Raw genomic sequence first — 6000 nt, forward strand, 5'->3', positions numbered from 1 at the left:
GTCCAAAGCATCCTGTACTAAGTCCGTGCCCAAAAGCCTGGCCTCACCCGGCTCGAACCATCTAACTAGAGATCTACACCGCCTCCCAAATAGAGCCTCATATGGAGCCATCTGAATACTCGACTGGTAGCTGTTGTTATAAGCAAACTCCGCGAGAAGTAGAAACTGATCCCATGAACCACCTAAGTCAATCACACAAGCGCACAACATGTCCTCCAATATCTGAATAGTACGCTCGGACTGCCCGTCCGTCTGATGGCGAAAAGATGTGCTCAAGTCAACCTGAGTACCCAACTCTCTCTGCACGGCCCTCCAAAACTGCAAAGTGAACTGAGTGCCTCTATCCGAAATGATGGAAGCTGGGGCACCATGCAAGCGAACAATCTCCCGGATATAGATCTCTGCCAACCGCTCCGAAGAATAGGTAGTACAAACAGGAATGAAGTGCGCGGACTTGGTCAGCCGATCCACAATAACCCAAATATCATCGAACTTCTTCAAAGTCCGTGGGAGCCTAACTACAAAGTCCATGGTGATCCGCGCCCACTTCCACTCTGGAATATCCATCTACTGAAGCAAGCCACCCGGTCTCCGATGCTCATATTTCACCTGCCGACAATTAAGACACCGAGCCACAAATCCCACAATGTCTTTCTTCATCCTCCTCCACCACTAATGCTGTATCAGATCCTGATACATTTTCGCGGCACCCGAATGAATGGAATACTGCGAGCTATGGGCCTCCTCCACAATCAACTCCCGAAGTCCATCCACATTGGGCACACATACCCGGCCCTGCATCCTCAACACCCCATCATCACCAATGGTCACATCTTTGGCATCATTGTGCTGAACTCTGTCCTTAAGGACAAGAAAGTGAGGATCATCATATTGGCGCTCCCTGATGCGATCAAACAAGGAAGACCGAGAAATCACACAAGCTAATACCCGACTGGGCTCCGAAATATCCAACCTCACGAACTGATTGGCCAAGGACTGAGCATCAACTGCAAGAGGTCTCTCCCCAACAGGAATAAATGCAAGACTGCCCGTACTCACCACCTTCCGGCTCAAAGCATCGGCCATTACATTGGCCTTCCCCGGATGGTACAAAATAGTAATATCATAGTCCTTTAGCAGATCCAACCATCTCCACTGCCTCAAATTGAGATCCTTCTGTTTGAATAAGTTCTGGAGGCTGCGATGATCAGTAAATACCTCACAAGACACACCATACAAATAATGCCTCCAAATCTTCAACGCGTGAACAATGGCAGCCAACTCCAAATCATGAACAGGGTAGTTTTTCTCATGGGGCTTCAACTGACGAGAAGCATAAGCAATAACCCTACCCTCCTACATCAACACACATCCATTACCCACTCTCGAAGCATCACAATACGCTGTATATGAATCTGAAGCTGATGGCAAAACTAACACTGGAGTCGTGGTCAAGGCAGTCTTGAGCTTCTGAAAGCTCGCCTCACACTCATCCGACCACTGGAATGGACCACCCTTCTGAGTCAACTTGGTCAAGGGTGACACAATAGATGAAAATCCCTGAACGAACCAACAGTAATAACCCGCCAATCCAAGAAAACTGCAAATCTCTGTGGCTGAGGACGGTCTGGGCCAACTCTTAACCGCCTCTATCTTCTTTGAATCAACCTGAATACCCTCACTGGACACCACGTGCCCCAAGAAAGCCACCGACTTGAGCCAAAATTCACATTTGGAGAACTTTGCGTAAAGCTTCTCCTCCTTCAATCTCTGCAACACAACTCTCAAATGCTCCGCGTGCTCCTCCTGACTACGCGAGTATACCAGAATATAATCAATGAAAACAATAACGAACGAGTCGAGATAAGGACGGAACACGTTGTTCATCAAATGCATGAACGCTACTGGGGCATTAGTCAGCCCAAAAGACATCACAAGGAACTCATAATGACCATATCGGGTCCTGAAAGCTGTCTTAAGAATATCCGAGTCCCTGATCTTCAACTGGTGATACCCTAAACGGAGATCAATCTTGGAGAACACCCTCGCTCCTTGAAGCTCACTACAACAAAAACAAGCATTAGCGGCAATAAAAAAGACCTTTAGCGGCAATAGATATTTCCACTACAACATTTACCGGCCATTAACTTTTCGCCGTTGAACTTGGGGTCGCTAAAGCTTTTCACAAAGTGTTGGTAAAGATTATTTTTATTGCCGCTAAAAGTCACGGCCTTTAACGACAATTGTACAGCGGCAATTATAATGGCTGCTATATTTATTTAAAAAATGGCTTAGTTTGCACTTTTCACATCCATTTTTATTGCCGGTAAATTCAATAACATTACCGCTAAGTAGGTCGCAATCTTTAATTACAAACATTTAGCTGCAATTATAATGGATACTAATTCCATCCTAAAAATGATTGCTTCAACTTTTAGTATCTCTTTTTGTACAGTAAGCCCAATTAAATTGTCAATAAAAGGTGATCTTTTAAGCGACAAATCAGAAGATACAATTTATTGCCGTTAAAACTATGTTCAAACCGCATATGCTAATAAAACATTTAACTATGAATTATAAAAACTCAACATATTTCATTAAATCTACACTAACAAAAACAATTACTAATCCATAATATTAATGTATCAACGACATAAAAGATAAAATTACATTGGTTTGAAGTAAATAACTAGTGTCGTTATAACTAATCATATCGAACACCCACAATAAAAAAAATGATAAATGCATAACCCTCACAATTTCTACAACTCTTCATCGTATGATATCTTCCACAAACTAAATTTTTGGACATAGCACTGTACGACCTGAAATAATAGAATAAGCAAATGATCAAAAGGTGAAATCTGATTTAAAAAGAATTGTAAGTTGACATCTTAATATATTCTGAAAGTATCTCTACAGGACCACTTAACTCATATTCAGAGGCATAAGTTTTCTTGGTTTATAGTTCTTCTAACTGCAAATGATTCAAAAAATCTCACTCCTAAATATTACCTTAATCTTGGACTCAATTACTTGTGGAGCGACAAGAGACTTCATATTTATCAGGCGCATAGAACTAAAGGCTTCAGCTCATGATCTCTTTTCCTGAGATTTTTATTAATGTACTGAGTATATTATAAAAGAGCACAACCATGATTCGAGATGATAAAATTACTTCAAGATCAAGACGAAAAGTTCAACCACCAGTAGCACTAATATTGTTAATTTTGTTCTCTCTTTTACTTTATGAAAAAGAAACTCTAGTATGGTTAGAAAACAAATTCACATATTTCTGCTGCACAAAACTAGAATTGGCGAGGAATTCAAGAATTTCATTTGTCAACTTATCCACCTTGATTCATATAACTCACGGCATAATAGAAAGAACATTGCACCTAGAAAATGAACATGTCCAATAGATCAATATTGTAGTCAATCCTCCTGCTGAGATTTCGCTCACGATTGCCCACTATTGCATTTTTTAAGATTTAGTCAATTAATTTGAAAATACAAAAAGATAAAGTATAATATGGTATATGACTTAAAATTATGAATATGAAGCTAGAAGGTGAATTCAATATGATCTTACATTTTCAGTGCTATGCATTTCTTTCCTCCATAAATATTCCATAACTGCTTTAATATTCTTGCCCTTCTAAGAAGAAGCTTGTTATCCTCATCCGCATTTGGCAATTCTAAGCAGAAAAGGGCATTACGATATTAATCGCCAAATTCTGAATGGTATATATATATAGAGAGAGAGGAAGAATCATGTAAATTATCCAAGTTTATTGCACATAATGGAAATAATATGGTATAGTCCCAGTATTAAGCATCATTATAAAAAAAACTCCATCATCACTCTGTTACACTCTTATTATTAATGGATGCTTTATACCTGAATTTCTACATTGCTTGAAGATATATTTACCTTTTCGGTTGATACTCCAACGAGTTATAGGCATAACTGAAATTCTTTCATCCTTTAAGAGATTATTGGGAGCCACCAATCTATTGTTTGATCATCATCTTGTTCTTCTTCTTCAGTTACATGTGCTTCATTACTAGTTTTCTCCTTCGTCGACCACAATTCAGTCTACTAGAGTTGGCTTCAGTTGATGATTTCGGGGGCATGTAGGCGGAGAAAGGCTGGGAAACTACAAGGTCTCGTAGGAAAAAGACAAAACGTAGGTAGAGCTGGTGATTATTTATGTAATAAAAATAACTTGTGGAGAACAAGACATAGATATAGACTGTCAAAGAATCTGATAAAGAAAATGATCACAGCAAAATCGAGAATATAGAAAAGATTAAATTGTTATGACGGTTTTTAGATAGTCATAGATTATTTTTCCTGTCATTCAGTAAATATTAGTGTTCAATTAAGTCTTAAGCAAACTGTCTTTCTATCTCCTAAACTTCTTAGGCAGGTTTTTATGAGTTTCGCTCGTCTCTCTTGCCAACATGGGTGATTTTACAGAAAAACCAGAATTAAATAACTTTTATTGCCAATCGCCAACTGAAAATTCAAAATTCTAATGCTATTGAATAATGCAAGATGAAATCAGCACTTCACTTTGTCTAAAAATTGTAATGTTAGAAAAGGTGCCTAATTACAAATATAGTTAGTATGCTTGTTTTCTTATCATTTTTGGTTGGTTAAAATTACAAGCATTTCTTCTGAGGTTGCACTTGCTAGATGTTCAATTAGGTTTAATTTTCTTAGCTTCAGGTACACAACCGTGGTCCTACGCTGAATATTACATCCACATAATTAGTGACATGCTCGCTTTAAAGCTACAGGTTTGGGACATTATTTGCAAAATAATATTATAGGAAAATTTATCACATTGCACACTTAGGAGATCACACCCCAAAAAAAGAAAAAAGAAAAAGATCGAATCTCAGGAAAGAACAGTGGTAGTTCTTCAGATTTATTATTTGTAATAGTAAGAACTTAAGGTTCTTCTATGGAGATGAACATAGTTTTCTTAGTTATACCTGGGCTTAATATGTTAAGTCTCTTGCAACACCCCTATTTTCTCGTACTTGAAAAATGCTTATCACATCAGAAAACTAAACGCACTTTTTGCTTCTATTATTCTTTCTCCTAGCAACCAAATATATTTGTTTGCCCGATTACATGGTAGACTAAAGTAAACTCAACCAAAGAGATTATTCAAATTAGGAAAACAAATTAACAGAAGGAGAAAGAAAAGGTTGGAATGCGAAGATTAACAAATCTTCTGAAATGCACAAATAAAATGGAAAACAAGAGTCGGGAGCCTCCAAAAGCATTTCACCGAACATCTGGAATGTAAAAATACATTTTCCTGATTAATAGCAGTAGAAAGTAAAATTACACATATGAAATTGACTCGCATAATCTGTTCTCCATCAGAGATCACAATACTTAGCAAACCACCAAATTTTTTTAATTTTGGAAGACACACCTCTCAAATCTCAAATCTGGGGATGGGGAATCCATTGTCAGCAATAAATGGGAAGGGCGTAGATAGATTCTCACACACACGCACATACAGAGAAAGAGATAGAGAGAGAAGATTGGGTTACCTAGTTATGGTTGCCGGCGACAGAGAGATAGAGATAACTTGGGCAGCGGCGAGTTGGGCAGCAGGCGTGAGTGGTTAAGAGAGCTTATCTCAAAAAATTAAGTAGTTCGATTTGTAGAGAAAAAGAACTGGGAGGGAATAGGTAATTTTGGTAAAGTTTAAGGGAAAAAGAATAGTATAAAGATTGCTTTGAACTTAGTAGCTTTTAATGGTCATTCTTTTTTAATATCGGTAAAATGGTAGGCATTTACTGGCTAATATTTATGTGCCACAAATGTTTTAGCCTAAAGAATAAATTAGTGGCAATTGACTTATTGCCGCAAAATAATTGTCGGTAAAAGTCCTTTTTGTTGTAGTGGTTGGTCGAACAAATCATCAATGCGAGACAGGGGATACTTGTTCTTAATTGTAACCTTGTTCAACT

The 6000-nt window shown here is 38.2% G+C and overlaps 1 long non-coding RNA gene across 3 annotated transcripts; it reads right to left on the reverse strand.

The window, feature by feature from the left end:
- On the reverse strand, positions 2571-5748 carry LOC109229240. 3 transcript variants are annotated; one of them, XR_002068530.1, is made up of 6 exons: positions 5578-5748; positions 3935-4160; positions 3593-3698; positions 3399-3472; positions 3016-3108; positions 2571-2825 (listed from the first exon to the last, which is right to left on the reverse strand). It is a non-coding gene; the product is annotated as an uncharacterized LOC109229240 (long non-coding RNA). The 3 variants fall into 3 exon arrangements; XR_002068529.1 differs by lacking the exon at positions 3399-3472 and having other exon boundaries at positions 5578-5747; XR_002068528.1 differs by lacking the exons at positions 3016-3108; positions 3399-3472 and having other exon boundaries at positions 5578-5743.

The sequence above is a fragment of the Nicotiana attenuata genome, chromosome 7 (assembly GCF_001879085.1).
Source record: "Nicotiana attenuata strain UT chromosome 7, NIATTr2, whole genome shotgun sequence".
Taxonomy (NCBI): Eukaryota; Viridiplantae; Streptophyta; class Magnoliopsida; order Solanales; family Solanaceae; genus Nicotiana; species Nicotiana attenuata.